Source organism: Acanthochromis polyacanthus, chromosome 22 (genome assembly GCF_021347895.1).
Source record: "Acanthochromis polyacanthus isolate Apoly-LR-REF ecotype Palm Island chromosome 22, KAUST_Apoly_ChrSc, whole genome shotgun sequence".
In the NCBI taxonomy this organism is placed as follows: Eukaryota; Metazoa; Chordata; class Actinopteri; family Pomacentridae; genus Acanthochromis; species Acanthochromis polyacanthus.
In genome coordinates, this window is record NC_067134.1 from 1,166,227 (window position 1) to 1,184,548 (window position 18,322).

Below are 18,322 nucleotides of genomic sequence, written 5' to 3' on the forward strand. Positions count from 1 at the left end.
GAGTGAGTGAGTGAGTGAGTGAGTGAGTGAGTGAGTGAGAATGCTCTTCCCCTGTCCTGTCTTCTAACCTTAACCAGTCACAGGTGTGAGTCACCTTTTTGATAGTTTTTTAATATATTTATTGAAAAAATTCAGCAGACTGACGTCTTGTGCGTACTCTGGAAGGGACGGGAGGTGCTCTGGCTTTCAGCAGCTCTGGCAGAAGGATGTTTCCCCTAGCACAGTTGGAGCAGAAATCTTTTTTTTTAAGAACGCAGACATGGTTCATCATCTTCAAGCGGTTGATCAGGCCACAGTCTGGGTGGAGCTCCTTCATCATCTCAGTCATGATGATGAACTCCGACGGCTTGGTGTCGCTCTTTTTACTCGGCAGCCAAGGGGGTCCCAGCCCGAAGATCCCCTTGACCTTGTCCTTTAGACTCTCCTTGCTCGGTTGCTTTTTCATGGCCCGACCTGGAGGTGTGGCAGGCTACGCAGGCTGGGACAGACGGCTTATCAGAGCCGGGTCGCTTTCGATTTCATTTAGCCACCGCTCCGCTCGCATGCAGCTGACAGGGCAATGTGCGTCCGGGCACTGAAATAACTCTGTCTTCGCTGCGTTCCTGTTGAGTTGAGTGAGTGTGTGGGTGAAGTTGGAAGGTGTACTGCAGGAGGGGTCACGTGGATGTGGGAAGGTGAAATGGCACATTGCAAGATTGAATGTGGTGGTTTGAAGTTTTTGTGCGGTCTTTTGAAGATGTAGTGTGTTCCCCAGACACTCGAGGTGAAATGTGGAAGCCGAAATTTGCCTAAGTGTGGGTGGGTGAAAAGTGTTGTCCAGAAAGTGTTTATGATTATGTTTCAGGGCATTTGGAGTTGATTGGTAATTTTTTGTAGTGATGTTTTTTGTGAAGGTGTTTGTGAGTGAGTGTCTGTGTGTGCGCAAGTTGGAAGGTGTACTGCAGGAGGGGTAACGCTAATTTAAATAATGTATCTGAAAGTCCATAAAGAATTGAGTAATTTAATGTTGAAACGGTCAAAATATGTTAAATAAAGGTGAAATGAAAGCACTTGAAAGTAATGTAAAAAAAAGAATGAAATATGCGAGAATGCGGAAAAATTCCAAATGTCAATCTACTTTTCCTTGCGCACCCTAGTGGTTATGCCAAGATTGCATGGTGTCCAATCAAAATATAAGTGGTATCAAATGATTCAGGCAAATGAGACAGTCAGCAGTGTAATAAGAAGTCATTACTACTTAAACAAAGTTCAATAAGTTATAAAAGGTGTTGGTCCGGTCTAGTCGGGTCTGGATTTTTATTAAAAATAGACTGCAAAGTTTGTAAACCCAAAAGGGTACTGATGTTAGTATAGACTATCTATATCAATTGGAAATAAATAGGCATGCTTAGGGACATGCATGGGCCTGATGATATCTAAAAAGTGATAGATATCCTTCAAATAACTAGGGTGTCGAGTGGAGAGGGGTCCTAGAAAATGATCAATGTATTGTGAATCATGATAAGTCGCACTATTACAGTCTGAAACTATGGGTCTCCCAGGGGGAACCTAAAAGGGAATGGTCCAAGATTGGGGATCCTTATGTATTTTAGGAAGCAAATAGAAATAACGGGGTCGAGATTAGGGATGCAGAATACCGAGAAGTCATGTTACATAGAGATTTCCCAAAGATGCATGAAGTTAACTATGGACCAACACTGACAGCTGAGCAAAATAAAGAATCTGACATGGAATATATAAACTTATATATATAAACTTTATTACAGACACAGTGGTCCAGATAAGAGCAAAAAACAGTACAATAAAAAAAGAAATAAAAACACAACATATACACAAATAATTAAAAAACAAATAAAAAATCAATTACCTAAGAGGAGATTACTATACCAATACTTCCATATCTTGGACAGATAGCGTGTAGTGCTAAATTTGATGTTAGTCAATGCCATAATTATGCTGTTCTCTGAGTTATTCAGTCGACATATAAACTTATACATAGAATTCCTCAGTGTGGCATGCAGCGTATTAACACCTGCAGCCACAAACATCTCGCTGGCGCTACACCATCCTGGTCTTCTCAGCAGTATTCTCATGGCATCATTATAAGCAACCTGGAGTTTACACAGACTTGCTTTGCTGTAATTAGACCACAAGTGGGCAGTATAGAGAGGAGTGCAGTGAGCTCTGAACAAAGCCACCTTCACTGTTTCTGAACATGCCCCAAACTTGTGAAGCAAACTATTAGCTTGAGCATATAAAGCCCGGCATTGCCTGTAAATAAGATAAGATAAGATAAGATAGACTTTATTAATCTCACAAAGGAGAAATTTAACATTACAGGGCTCTTAGAAACAAAAACAAAAAACAGGAGTGCAAAAGTCACGAAAGTGCAAGAACAAGATAATAAATATTGCACATAATAACAACTACACAGTAGTGTTATATAGTCTGATGGCAGTGGGGATGAAGGACCTGCGGTAGCGCTCCTTCTTGCACTGAGGGTGTCTGAGTCTCGTGCTAAAGGAGCTGCTCAGCTCCACTACAGTCCGGTGCAGTGGGTGGGAGCTGTTGTCCATGATGGATGAGAGCTTGGTCAACATCCTCCTCTCACCCACATCCATCACAGAGTCCAGTGGGCAGCCCAGGACAGAGCTGGCCCTCTTGGTCAGCTTGTTCAGTCTCTTCATGTCCCGCTCTGTGCTGCCCGGGGCCCAGCAGACGACAGCGTAGAGGAAAGCAGAGGCTACCACAGTGTCATAGAAAGTCCTTAGTAGAGGTCTGCACACTCCGAAGGACCTCAGCCTCCTCAGAAGGTGGAGGCGACTCTGGCCCTTCTTGTACAGAGCATCGGTGTTGTGGGACCAGTCCAGTTTATTGTTGAGGTGAACACCCAGGTACTTGAAACTGTCCACTGTTTCAATGTCCTGCCCCTGGATGTTCACTGGTGGATGTGGGAGTGTCCTTCTCCTGAAGTCGACCACCATCTCCTTCGTCTTACTGGTGTTGAGGCACAGATGGTTGCGCTCACACCAGTCCACAAAGTCCATGATGACCGACCGATACTCCAGCTCGTTCCCCTCAGACACACGGCCCACAATGGCGGAGTCATCAGAGAACTTCTGGAGATGGCAGCTGTCCGTGTTGTAGGTGAAGTCCGAGGTGTCGATGGTGAAGAGGAAGGGTGAGAGGACGGTGCCCTGGGGCGCCCCCGTGCTGCAGACTACCACCTCTGACTCACAGCCGCGCAGCCGCACGTACTGTGGACGGTCAGTGAGGTAGTCAGTGGTCCAGGCAGCGAGATGTCCATCCACTCTCACGTCCACCAGCTTCCCCCCCAGCAGCGCCGGCCAGATGGTGTTGAAGGCGCTGGAGAAGTCAAAGAACATGACTCTCACAGCGCTGCCGGCGCTCTCCAGGTGAGTGAGCGCTCGCTGCAGCAGGTAGATGACGGCGTCTTCTACCCCCATGTTGGGCCTGTAGGCAAACTGCAGCGGGTCCAGGTCGGAGCTCACCACTGAGCGGAGGTAGTGGAGGAGGAGCCTCTCCATGGTCTTCATGAGGTGGGAGGTGAGGGCGACAGGTCTGTAGTGGGCCAGTTCCTTGGCGTGAGCTGTTTTAGGGACTGGGACCACACAGGAGGTTTTCCACAGGACGGGGACCCGCTCCAGGCTGAGGCTCAGGTTGTAGAGGTGGCAGAGGACCTCACAGAGCTGGTCCGCGCAGGTCCTCAGCAGCCTGGGGCTGATGCCGTCTGGTCCAGCAGATTTCCTCTGCTTCAGTCGCCTCAGCTCTCTCCTCACCTGGTCCGGTGTGAAGGAGAGGGGGGAGTGAGGGGGGGAGTGAGGTGGCCTGCAGGGGGTGGGAGTAGTCCGTGTGGGTGAGTTGGGGGCCGGTGAAGGTGTCGCAGGAAGGGGAGGGTCTGCTGGGCTGGGGATGTGTGAAGAGGGGGGAGCAGGAAAGGGGGCAGAGGGGGTGGGGGGAGAGTCAAATCTGTTAAAGTAACAGTTCAGCTCGTCCGCCCTGCGCTGGTCTCCATCAGCTGTCCCTCTGGCACTCTGTCCATGTCCAGAAATGTTCTTAAGTCCTCTCCACACGTCCCGCGCGTTGTTCTGAACCAGCTTCTCCTCCAGCCTCTTCCCATAGTCCTTCTTGGCCCTTCTGATCAGCCACTGGAGCTCACGCTGCACTCTCTTCTGCTCCTCTCTGTCCCCTGAGATGAAAGCCCGTTTCTTCTGGTTCAGGAGGGCTTTGAGCTCAGGGGTGACCCAGGGGTGGTTGTTGGAGAAGCACCGTACCGTCCGAGTTGGCACAGTGCTGTCCACGCAGAAGTTGATGTAATCTGTGATGCAATGCGTGAGGCCATCGATGTCATCTCCATGAGGACTGTAGACTGTATCTTGGTCATCCTGCAGCTGGTCGGTAATGAAATGCCCAAGATACTTAACTTTGCTCACAACTCTCAAATTATTACCTGCCAATTTGAAAGTAGGAAACATTAGACTTTTGTCCTCCTTAGTTCTACAAATCATACTGTACCCTTTTTTCTGTATCTAGAAATAATTACAACCAATTATCCTTCCTGTAATGCTATATTATTCCAATGTTTGCCAAAATGTTTGCCAATGTCTGCCAAAACAATTTGGGACAAAACTCTGTCAAGGTTTCTATGGAAAGGCAAGCAAGGAGGCAACTTAACAGAGTTAAGTTTAAACCCTTAGAAATAAAGAAGGAAAGGGGTGATATAACCCTAACCCATGCCTCCGAAAATACTAAAATGCTGCCCAGTTGAGGCCCCTGGTGTGCATGTACTCCCCAGTTTACACAGCCAGCAGGGTGGAAAGACATGGAAGAGACAATAATTAAAGGGATCCCACTTAAAGCTCTCATAGCTGATACAAAACAGCAGTCTAAAATCTGCCTCTCAACTGAGTGCCATAGTCTTCAAGCATCTGTATAGTAACAACCTGGAATGAAATAACTATATGGCTTGGAAGAGGAATCTACAATTCTATGATGTGTGCACGTGACTCAGAACAAAAACTGTCCTCATTCGCTGATGATAGATTCAAAACATGGATTTCCAAAGGATTAACCAACTACAATTTGTTTGTCCACAAGGGGGCCTCATAGCCCCACGGGCTGGGCTGTGAGGGGCTATGAGGCCCCTGACCAACAGGTCAGGCACTATTTCAACCAGAACATTAAAATACCTTCAACTGAACAAAGGCTTACTTATTCAAACATTTATGTCACTAACAAAATCAGTATTTCCCTCCAAAACTAAGTTGTACAACAACATGCTGCAGGGTCAGGGGGAGAATACATATTATGTGAAAGAAAAATGGGAAAGAGAAGGGAGCTAACTGAGTGACAAGCTAACCCTAGCCCTACACCTCTGAAATCCAGTGGGTCTCAACTGGCTCAAATATCTGGCGTGAATTTTGCTGGAAAAACATTCTGTGGCTGTGTCCGAAATGGCATACTAACGTACTACTCATACTAAGTGTGATGTCAAAATAAGTATGTAGTGTGTTCACATTAGATAGTATGAAAAGATTGAGTACACGAGAAATACCCGGATTTTCACTATATCGGGAAAATTTTTACGTATGACCACACTAGTCACACTCAGCCGCCCCATAATGCTTTGCGAGCTACCCACTGAAATGGAAGCCTCCGCGGGATCTGTGGCCGGACCGGGGCGATACAAATGTAAGTACCCAGTGTTTTTATTTTATTTTATGTGGTTAAGTAGTCATCCTAATCACCCCACAGATTTGAGAAAAAGGCATTTTCTGACCAACGTTTTAAATTTGTCAGACGCCTCACAACGTGCTACTGAATGCTAGCAGCTCGTTGCAGCAGCTCGTACAGAACAAGTAGCAGCTACCTCCAGTAGCCTGCAGCTACAATTGAAACGATTCGCATAATCTGGCTAATAACTGCATGAGGAGTACCGGCTTGAAATTCCCACATTAATTATGCGACTGTTTGCTTGTCCTGATCTCACGAAGTTCCCTCAACTGTTGTCCTCGTAAAAGCTGTTTATATTATGGTCAGTCGCCGAGCACATTTCCCGGACAGGATCTGCAAAGAACTCTTAAATAAGCGAGTATATCCTTGTAGTCTTGATCCAGTCGAGTAAAACATACAGACTCCTTCAGCACTACTTTGTATTGCTATGTTTCCATCAAGCTAAGCAACAAAAATATCCCATTACTTGCATTAATTGCAAACTGAACAGGGCTTCCCTTTTTGTGAGCTATAATCCACCAACCCCTGATGCTATCAGAAAAGATCTAACTTCAGCAAAGAACTCTGTCTAAAATGACTGCCTAGTTTGTATCATTCTAACCCAAACTGCTTACATCTTTCTCCAATTCAGCCAGCTAACCCTCAGCCAATATGAGCACAATAAAAACAAAGAGTTAAACCACAATCAAACCAGCCTCCTAAATGAAATCAGAAATGGAACCAAACAGTCAAACATAATCCTTAAGGGAACAATGATATTAAAACCAGACTACAGAGGCACTGATAATGTGTACTGGCCACTGCATTGCCTTTGACTTGCCAATCAAACTGCCCAGTCAACAGACGAGACGGGAGATTCACCAAGGTAGTTCCTACATTTATTTGATGACTTATTCAGTCATGTTCATTGATTTATCTATCCGTTATACATCTATAAATTTATCAGAGACTCAACACATTTGCTATACATTTATCAGAACATCTCACCTGTTCGCCTGTTTCCTTATTTGTCTATTTATTTGTTTGTCAATGTAAATCTTGTGAACACCTTAACCAGATCAGATCACAGGTTGACCACCTGAAGCAACACACACAAGCAGCATGAATAAATGGATCTTACCTGCCAGGTCCAGCAGACTAGTTGTTGGCACCGTTAGGTTGCTCCAGTCTGCTCAAACCTGGTCTGAAGGTCTGGTGTCAGCCAGAGACAATCTGCCTCTGTTTTCTCCATGATGTCCTTCCTTGGTCCATCAGGCTGAGGAGAGAACACAGAGGTCCAGAATGAGCTGAGTGAAGCTGCAGACAGGTGACATGTTCTGATCTGCTCCACATTTGCACATGAGAGCAGCAACATTGAGCCTGGGTTAGGGTTAAGGATAGTGTGGAGCGACAGAGAGCGCTGGAGTTCCTTAGAAAACACACCGGGTCGGACCAAAGACAGACGCTAACTCCCTACCAAGAACGCTAATAATGGAGTCACTCAACCACACGGACAAACTGAAGGTAGTCTATGCTAGAAACAGAGATAGTAAATACAAAAACCTGAAGTGAGATTCTACTCCAACCTGTCTGAGGAGATTCACAAGCAGAGGAAAGAATATGACCCGGTCCATCAACGGAACCTGAAGAGCCAACACTGATTAGACTCCTGCCAAAGAACCAAAACCAGAACATTCAACACTCCAGCAAAGCTACAAGACAAAGACAGACGGCAGCAACAACTGAACAGCGACTGGTAGAATAACAGAAAACTACAGATGAACAGCAGGTTCAGACTTCAATATGAAACATGACGTACAGCCCTAAAGGTGAAACAGCATCTAATAGAAAGTTAAAATGGACAACAAAAAAATACCAACTATGGATACAGACTGTATCTGTAGAGACTACACAGACTGGTTTGACCCCCCTCCCAGAATTATTTTCTTTAGGTTCATATTTCTATGTGAACTATGTCTATCATGGAGGACACCTGCCACCCCCCGACATAAAGAAATATGTGAATTACTGATTTTTTTCTATAAACATTCAAATTTCAGCACTGTGTGTTGCTCTTTTCTTTGCACTGCCCCTGCACCACTGAAAATTCCCAGACTGAAGGATCAATAAAGCATCTATCTATCTATTCTTTTTTCCAGAGTATGCTTATCTTGTATTGGAGGAGATGGCAGGGGAATGTACTCACAGCTTCTTTTACATCACAGGCCAGAGGAGTTATGAATCTAACCCTAACCCTATCCCATTTCTAGTAACAAATGCAGTCCAGGCTAAGATGGACAGATACCTTATTATCCAAGGTTAACTCTGGTCAGAACATCTGAACTTGGTAAATGTGTACGGTCCTGAGGTAAATAATCCAGGCATCTCTATAAATCTCTTTCTTCCTCTCTCATCATGTCCAGGCCAACGGATAATAGCAGGAGATGCTAACTGTAGCAAGATCCAAACCTCAACAGGTCTACAGGCTATGATCAGTCACATAACAGATGCAGAACAACTATTCTACGTTTTACTGAAAAACTAGGACTGACAGACACATGGAGGGAACTGAACCAGATAGCAAGGATTATTCATGTTGCTCCAGTACACACAATACATACTCAGTATACATGTTTCAATTGCCATGCTTCTCAGTATCTGTGGGATTATTCTCCCAAAAACAGACTGTTCCTATGATTGTAATTTCAGACCGTGCACCATGTTGTGCATGAGAACATTAAGGTGGTCAAAAACCCACCTGGATGGACTTTCAAGTAACTACAGGACCAGGACTTTAGAGACTGTTTATCAAAAAAAAAAAAAAAAAACACAGAGACAAGTATTTTTAATACAACACAAACTTCTGTCAGTACCAGGTGGGAAATATTTAAGGCTAGGGTTAGGGGACATACAATAAGCTGCACTTGTTCTAAAGCACAACAAAAAAGACAATAATATCTAATTAATATAATAATAGTGATCAGAAAAGTGACCATAAACAGAAAGAAAACTACTAATTCTGAGCGCAGTGAATGATGAGCCAGCAGCCACAACTCTCTGAAATGAACAAGGAGATCGATCAGGGGCCTGTTTCACGAAGCAGGTTTAACAAACTCTGAGTTTAATCCTCAACTCTGAGTTGATCTACTCTGAGACAGGAAACTGAGTTTTCGGTTTCACAATGGCTGATTTGTGTTGGTTTAATCAACTCGGAGTAGTATCACTCGGAATTAAGCGCATGCACCGCAACTCTGAAAAGACAGCATCAATGGAGCCCCAATTCGACGAGTCACCACGGCAACGGAGAAGCGAAAGGCTGTGTTTTTGAACTGGAAGTTTTTAACGCGCTCATATGGCGAGTTTGAACACGTTTTTAGAAAGAAGTGCAACACCGCTGCAGCTGTAAAAGAGAGAGAGACGGCGTGGAGAACAGCCCGGATCAATGCGTAAGTTTAAATGTAGTCCTTTGTAATTGTAATAATATTACAAGGAAAAACTGTCTGAATGGTAGAATATTAAGTTATTTCATTTAGAGGAAATCCCGCGGGGGAGAAGCGCACGGGGCAGCAGCTTAAGATGAAATATAAAAATACTGTTCAAACAGGTCAGACCTCGGCATTATCTCATGGAGGTACTTCATGTTGATCGTGTTTTACATCGTGAAGTAGCCTAAATATTAAGTGGCTGTTTGACTGTGCAGTTGTTTTATCCACACATATGTCTGCATCCATATCATGTCCTGTTAAATAATTAAGCCTATTTAAACTAACATAGACTTCTGCTCAGCCAACAGAAAGAAAGCGAATGAAAATGAAGAGGATGAAACTGTGTCTGCTGCCTTTACAGAGGGGGATCCAGAAAGGCATACAGAGCTATGTTACTGATAGTTCTCTTCTCATTCACATTTTGGGTGGAATATAGAGTGTGACATTTAGCCTACACTGAAGTATTGCACATTCTCATCCTTTTTAACAGAGCATGGCTGGACAGCAGCAGGATGGTTCCTCAGCTTCCACTGCACAGACTGACACAGTGAGATGGATGTTCAGGAAACACCAGAGCTTCATTCTGTGGAATTCATGTGCAACTGTATAATTTAATGTCCTCTATGTATTCCCAGTTATCAGTAAAACAGATTTACCAGTTATTTTTGCTGAGAAAAATAAAAAAAAACAGATTAGGAGGACAGACCTGGAAATTGAAATACTGGAGCACAAGTTAGAGGTGGTGATGGTCACAGGTGAATTATGTTAACTACTGGAACATGAACTGAACTATCTGTTTATTTGTAGGAAATAAAGAAGAGCAAATGAAATGTGTATCATGTCTTTATTTGCTGTGGTGGTGATGATGGAGACTTAAACTCTAAAGTGATTCTTGCATACGGTGTCTCTGACTGCTCTGCTGTCCTGGATAGCTGCAGGTGGATGGGCTCATCATCTGGGTCTTCAGTTTGTAGGGCAGGGTGTTGCTCTCCTCTAATAGTGGTAATATTATGAAGAACAACACATGCCACAGTAATATCACAGGCCCTCTCAGGGGTCACCCTGAGGAGACGTAGGCTCTGGAAACGGCCTTTCAGCAGGCCTATGGTCATCTCCACCCGGGCTCTGGTCCTGCAGTGAGTCCGGTTGAAGTTCTGTTGGGGGCCTGGTTCAGGGTCAGGGTATGAGGTCATCAGCCTGGGTTGTCATGGTAACCCCTGTCACCCAGCAGAAGGCCATTAAACTCTCCTGTAATGTATAGTGGATACATCAGAGCATATTAAAGGAGGGAGACAAGAGAATTCTATGGTGAAAATCTTTATGCTGCTGACCACGCTGCAGTCTGTTGCTCAGGTTAGACTCTCCATAAATCCTGGAGTCATGAACAGACCCAGACCACGTGGCCTCCACATTAGAAATGATGTATGCAGCATCACACATGATCTGGACAGTGCAGAGAATGACAGATGTTGAACTATGATGCAGTCTTTAACATTTAGAAACAGTAGTCAGTCTACCTGTAGCCTACCTGCACATTTATGCTGTGAATGGACTTCCTGTTCATGATGTGAGGGAGCTGTGATGGGGATGTGTGTGCATCTATGCAGCCAATCACACTGGGAAATCCTAAAAGAAATTCAAATGACTAATCCCAGTCTGAGGCTGCAGCACAATGTCATTAACAGAATATGATTTAAAATGAATGTAACAGATCTCTACATCATTCACCTGTAATCCTGTGGAGCTCCTCCTTGATGCTCTGACAGGTTTGTGTCCACAATGATGGTAAAAGTCGTTTCAGAGCCAGGAAAACCTTTCTGACTGTCCTCCATACAGTTGTCTTACTCTGCATCTCTGACATCATATAAAAACTTCCATTTGCAAAGAACCGCAGCGCAACACACAATATCTGCTGGATGTGAGAGCATGACTGGTTGGTAATGTAAATGTAAGGACGGATTAGGTTGTTTATGTAGATTATGGACTTGAAACGATTACGAAACGGTACCGCTCAAACCGATAATTGTCTGGAAATGCGAGAATATTTATGCTCGGTCTGATAACAATCTACCGACGAATATTTAATTATCTGTGCAGTAATGCTGCTCCTTTATCCACTGGATCGTTAATAAAAGCTGTTCTACGCCAAAACTCGCTCGCTTACTGACTGAATGAATGAGGAAATGAAACAGCGTGTGGCTGAAAGAGGGCGGAGACGGAGAGAAACTGGAGGTTTTCTCAGATAAACCTGCTGGTGACCAGGTTAGAGTCATAGAGTCTGTTACTGCGGTAACTGACCGAGAGTTGAAGTTACCCCTCTTTGTGAAACAGGCTTGAGTTACCCCTCTGTCTCAGGGTTAAGTTACCTCGCTTCATGAAACAGAAAACTCAGAGTTTTCCTCATTTCAGGGTTAACAAACTCAGAGTTTTCACTAAACCTGCTTCGTGAAATAGGCCCCAGGTAAACCACTGGCAAAGAAAACAACATCTGTACTTAGGGTTGCCAACTGTCCCGTATTACCCGGGACGTCCCGTAAATTGGGCTAAAATGATTTGCCCCATACGGGATCTCAACTGTCCCGTATTTGTGGGCGCCACCATTACTGTGGTGGAACAGCGCGTCTACTCCTAAATGCTGCCTGCTGAGACAGCGGCAGATATGCTTGTAATCAAAACGTGACAGAACCACAAGAGTACTGTCAAATATATAGGTCTAGAGCTCACGCTACACTCTGGCAGCTGACCACACTCCAGAATTCAGTCAATAACAACTACCGGGCATAATCAACAGCAACAAAACAGAAACACGAACAATGTTCCAGCATCATGTCTCACAAGAACAAGGCTGGAGCCACATATTTTAGTTCACCAGAGTTTAAGACGATAACAAACCAAACCTCAGCCTGAGCTGACCGTCCTGTTTCTACAGCCCGTCTGTGAACACAGATCACACACAAACACAACTCCAAAATGACTGGAAAAGTCATAATTTCATCCATTTGCTTGCAAGTTGGATAGAATAGATCATTCCGCATGACAATCTGCTTCATATCTGTCTTTGGTTTCATTTCACACATTAAGTCACCAGTAGCCTGAGTAAACTCCCAGTTAGCCCATAGCATTTAAACTCTGATTAGCAGCTCACAGCCACATATCCTCCAAACAAAACACCAACACAAACTCTGCATTTTAAATGAACTGTGTCGCTCACCCATTGATGATCTTATGATCGTCATAAGCCAATGAATTTAGCTGCAGCCGCTGTTCATCTTAAACTTAAACATCCAGCCGTGAAAAATGGCTCCTCCGGTCCAGTAATAGTTTGGTGTTGTCCTCCGGTCCAGTAATAGTTTGGTGTTGTCCTCCGGTCCAGTAATAGTTTGGTGTTGTCCTCTGGTCCAGTAATAGTTTGGTGTTGTCCTCCGGTCCAGTAATAGTTAGGTGTTGTCCTCCGGTCCAGTAATAGTTTGGTGTTGTCCTCTGGTCCAGTAATAGTTTGGTGTTGTCCTCCGGTCCAGTAATAGTTAGGTGTTGTCCTCCGGTCCAGTAATAGTTAGGTGTCGTCTTCCGTTTGTTGGTAGTTTTGTGCTGTCCCTTTGTTTTTTATCCCTCCATCAGCTTTACATCTTCACCGCTGCTAGCCTGGATAGCCTTTAGAATGCTAACCGGCTCGACCGTGCTTATCTCATGAATATTCAATTAGCCATGTGCTGCTAATGCAGATCAATAACTTTGGCACTGAACAGGAAGGAGTATCTACCTGATAGTTACGATAGAGAGTTGAGAGGATGTTTTTTACAGTGCTAAACAAATAAACTTCTCCAGATCACTGTCATTCAGACGTATGCTAGTTACTCATACCCTCCCAGGAAGCAATAGAAGCAGACACTTTGTTCCCAGAGAGAGAACTGACCTGTGCAATTAAATAAAAGCTGCAAAAAAAGCTTAATTTCATAGTTTTTCCCACTAAAACACTAAAATCAAATTCTGTTTTAGTGTTTTTTCTTAAACCATCAGTACACTCTTGTAGCAGGAGGTAAATTGTAAATCACATAACCTCATTATGGGAGTCATTAGGTCATTCCCTCACACAGTAGGGTTTGCTAAGTGCCCTAGTCAGGTGTGAATGGGTTGTTATTTTCCACTAAAAATTAAATTGTTGAATAATAATTTGTTTTCCATGCATTTGTGTCACTCAAAAACATGCATCTAATTAAACTCAGGTTTGACTCAAAAAAGGTTAAAAATCGTTTCACGCACAAAAAAAAGGCAAAAAAAATTCACCATACTGTGAGGGGTGAAGGCAATCGGGTCAGCCAGCCCTGCCAGCGAGGTGTCCCTTATTTATTTTTCAGGGAGTTGGCAACCCTATCTGTACTATGTACTACATCAACTACATCTATAGCTCCTGTCTTCTATAAAATAGACCCAGAGTTCTTATAAAACGATTCCTTAAATATTAAACTAATCTTAGTTTTCCTTTAGTGTAGCAGCTAGCAAATGAAAATATTTTAAACAACCTCAATGTGTTTTTAGGCTCAAATGCAGACTCCAAATAGGCTCAGAAGTTAAATCAATGAAATAATCAAATGCCAGTATGAGTGTCAAAATAAGCCAATTTTATTTTAAAAATGTAAGATAAAATTTTCACAAAACAAAGACTTAATGCGAAACTGCTACACTGCTTTTGCTGCTTAATACAGACTTTACACCAACTTCACTTCACCGATTAAACACAAAATGTTAAGATTATAACCAGAAACCTCCAAATAAACAATGAATGGGCCCACACTCTGACAGACACATACATTAATGCACTCTCTGTCTCACACACACGGCCAGGTAAACTGATAAACCGTGCAGGCCTGATGCTCGACCCAAATCAAACTATGAAGCAGAACAAAGGTACCCCATAGCTGAAGCTGTTCTGAAGATGGTCCAACGTCCTTACCTGTCAGCAGGTGTCCACGCAGCTAAAAGCTGATGTCGATGGAGACCTCCTGGAGCGTCAAAGGTCCGTGTCCTTCACCTCCAGCGTGTCCACAGGAACTCTGAGTAGCTCCTCTGGGTTAGCTTATGCTAACCCGTTCATTAGCTTGTGCTAATGAACATAGGATAGAGCTTAATATGCTACTTAATTAGCAGCAAGGCTAGCAAGGTCCGTGCTGAAAATCTTCTGCTGCTCCAAAACTTGTAAAACAGAAGTCCATTCAAAGAATGTGGAGGTGCCAGACAGTCCCAGGAAAAAGTCCAGTTAGTTTCAAAAACTCAGGGAAGCCGATAGGAGCACTGCATCAGACGCCAGCCAATAGGAGCACTGCATCAGACGCCAGCCAATAGGAGCACTGCATCAGACACCAGCCAATAGGAGGACAGCTAAATGACTTCAAACTTAAACTGTATGTGATCCACATAATATTTTTTAACATAAAACAAATTTTTCACGTGTTTATACATAAAATGACTTTGAAAATCTGATCTTAATTATTATGTGCTCTTTTCTTTTTAAACAGTAATAGTTTTTCTGGGTTAAACATCAGTTACAAACACTAATGCTGTTACTACAGCCCCTTTGGAAATTAATGAGGCCTTCAAAACATTCTATGAAAAACTGTAAAATACCGCAAGTAAGACAGACCAAACAAAAAACAAAAAAACACACGAATAAGTTCTTAGATGGGTTAACTACGCTCATCGGCCACTTTATTAGGTACTACTGATCAATTGTTTGCTAACAAAAATAGCGAATTAGCCAATCCCACGGCAGCACCTCCATCCATCCGCCCATCATCTATACACTGTTTAATTCCCATGACGGTTACAATTGGTGGTGGAGTCTATCCCAGCTCACTGAGGGTGAAGGGTTAGCGTACACCTGGACAGGTAACAGTCTATCACAGGGCTGCACACTGAGACAAACATACAAATGGTTATATAATACAAAATATAAATCGCACAAAGCAAACTCCATGCAGAAAGATCCCAGGAAGGCCCAGGAGGGACACAAACCGGGAGATCTTCTATCTGCAAAGTGAAAGTGCAGCCATGGCCACAACTCAGTGCATTCATTCATGAAGTTCAAAGGGAGCATCAGAATGGGGCAGAAAGGGGATTTAAGGACTTTGAAGGTGGCATGGTTGTTAGGGTCAGTTTCTGATGATCTGCTGGGATTTTCACCAACAACCATTTCCAGGGTTTACAGAGAACGGTCTGAAAAAAGAGAAAACATCCAATGAGCAGCTTGTTGATGTGAAGGTCAGAGGAGAATGGGCAGACTGGTTGGAGACGATAGAAAGCAACAGGAACTCAAATAACCACTGGTTAAACCATCTCTGAATACCACTGGCAGAACGCCATCTCTGAATCACAACACGTCCAACCTTGAAGAAGATAAACTTTATTGACCTCACAGTGGGGAAAGTTCCCCGTTACAGCAGCTCTGAATGAGAAAAAGTATAAAGGCAGTACAAGAATAAATAATAATAAATCCACGGGTTTCAGGGTTAGGGTGTTCACACGTTTACTGCTTGAAATTAGCACAAATTAACACACAGTGCAAAAATGCAGAGAACACTATATACACAGTAGTTACTTTTTTTAAAGAATATTATACACATGAGGTTGAAACAGTAATGGCACATAAGTGGTATGTGCATGTAAAGGAAAAAAATGCAGCAATAACAGAGGTAGACCATGTGCAATAGCAGCATAAGACCACAGGGGGTTCCTGTCAGCTAGGAAAAGGAAACTGAGGCCATAATTCACACAGACTCACCAAAACTGGACAACAGAAGATGGAAAAACGGTGCTGGTCTGATGAGTCTCCATTGAATCTCCAATGTGACCATTCAGATGGTCAGAATTAGACGTGTCATGGTTTCTCTGAGACGTCCGGGATGTGCAGGATACATCCGTTGACACTGACTGACTTGATAATAAGTTTTGGACAATGGACCATCGGTCAGTTTTATATTATGAGATCACAACTTGTGTTTAAAGACTTTGGTAAAAACAGGATACCCCCTCCGATCAAGCCCCTAGGCTCTGTGGGTCCCAAAAGGCCCTATCCATCAGAATCTAGACACTGGCGCCCCTATATCAACATTACATGAGGTTCCTCGGACTGAAAAACACATTCCATTGAAATGAGCAACACACGTCTTCATGTTCCTTTGTGATAAACAACACGGATCAGATCAGATCAGAGTGGATTGCTAAACCTAACACCATAAAGCACGGATCCATCCTGCCTCGTATCAACGGTTCAGGCTGCTGGTTGTGTGATGATGTGGGGGATATCTTCTTAGTACCAAAACGATCATGGTATAATGATCTCTTTATCTGCTGTTGGAAGGGGAGTTGAGAGGGACAGAAGAGGTAGAGGGGGTGGAGGACAAGGAACAGATAACACACAGCTGGATAAAATGGATGATACATCAGACAGAGACTGCCTGCTAACATTGAAAGTGATTGATAATTTAGTAGACTACCTGCATTATATACAGTAGCTGGTAGTGAAATTCAAACAGTGTGTAGATGGGCAGGGAAGGGTCAGGGTCAGTTGGTTATCCTACTCTAACCAACTGCTATTTGCTCAGATGTGAAGCTGGAGTGTTCATGTGTTTATTTGTTCACTTGATTTTAATGAAATGTGTTTGGATGTTGAGTGGATTGCTTTTACTTTTTTATTTTTTCAAACAAATTTTTCGTTTTTATTGCATGATTATGAACTTAAATGCGTGTAGCATTAACCTTGAATATGTTGTAAGGCACTTACATGATCTTTGATTGATATTTGCCATATTTTGGCATGTCTGGTCTTAATGATGATACATGCCTGAAGTCTCTAGGACAGATGAGACAAAGATAAGATAATATAAGACAGGCGTCTTCACCAGGAATCCACAGCCAGTGTTGGGGGTTGATCCCGACAGAGCGGAAACATTATACGTGTGTTACTTACTTCACATACTTGCCTTTAGAATCCATCCAATCCTTGTTGTACTTGTACTTGGTTGTACTCCTGCTCGGTCCAGCACGACCCGGAACCTGTAAAACAAAAAGAGAAACAGTAACAGTTACAATCTCCTGCCAAATATGGGCCCTGCCCTATGATCTTAAGCTCCACCGGTGACTCATTTTTGTCCTCGTTTTTAATCTTCGTTTCTTATGTTGCTTTATGTTTTAGTCTTTTAGAGGGACCCAATAGGGAACAAAAACAGCACCTGTTCCCCTAACCTAACAAAAGTTTAAGTGGCTTTACATTCAGTCATTAATGATTAGTTTTTTAGTGATTGGTTTTATGAGTTTTACAAAGCTACTGAGCGTGCTCCGTAGGTCACCAGCAACCTACATTTTGCTGATGTCACAGGTCGTGTCATCAGCAAAAAAAGGCACACACTCAAGCAATAGTGGATGCTATCCTCTGATTTGAGCTAAGTCAGCTAACAAGTGACCAAGTCAGATAACAAGTGACTCTCACACTAACCAAAACTGTGTCTCTTAAAGCAATCTGATTATCTGTGTGTGTCACCGCCGCAAGCCCCATTGTATTCAGAAAACAAATTTGCAACGTGCACAGCTCTACACAACAAGTCCTCAAACTCATACGACCACACAGGTCGTATGTAATGTGCCCCGGAATACGACCCATGAGAGCGTATTTACGTTAGCGCCCCTACCTGAGACAGGAACACATTACGGGATTTAATTCACGAAATGGCTTTTCCCTCGCAAAACGGCTTTTTCCTCACTTCCGCAACACGGGTTTAGGGTTATGGTTAGGGTTAGGGATAGTGTTGGGTAAAAGTTTGTTCATGGTGACATTTCAGCTGAGACACCGGAGTGTTGATATTTACTTAACCGCTAGAGGTCGCTTAACATCAAAACGTAACACTAGGTTGTAATACGGGCGTGAACAGACGACCTATGTGGTCGTTTTTTCTATGAGGACAGGCTCCCACAGACTCAGGGCCAGCACAACTCTAATTGGATTTTGGCAGATTTTAATGAAATTGTCAAAAGAGGGACGCCGTCTGATGCCGCAACACACCAAACGCCCGACGCATGCTCGACGCACACCGCAGCTTGGGGTTAGGTTTCGC

At 43.6% G+C, this 18,322-nt stretch overlaps 1 long non-coding RNA gene across 1 annotated transcript; it reads left to right on the plus strand.

The window, feature by feature from the left end:
• The first annotated feature begins 9,059 nt into the window (after positions 1-9,059).
• Positions 9,060-10,048, plus strand: LOC127532076 (uncharacterized). Its single transcript, XR_007939327.1, has 2 exons — positions 9,060-9,179; positions 9,709-10,048. It is a non-coding gene; the product is annotated as an uncharacterized LOC127532076 (long non-coding RNA).
• The last annotated feature ends 8,274 nt before the right edge of the window (positions 10,049-18,322 follow it).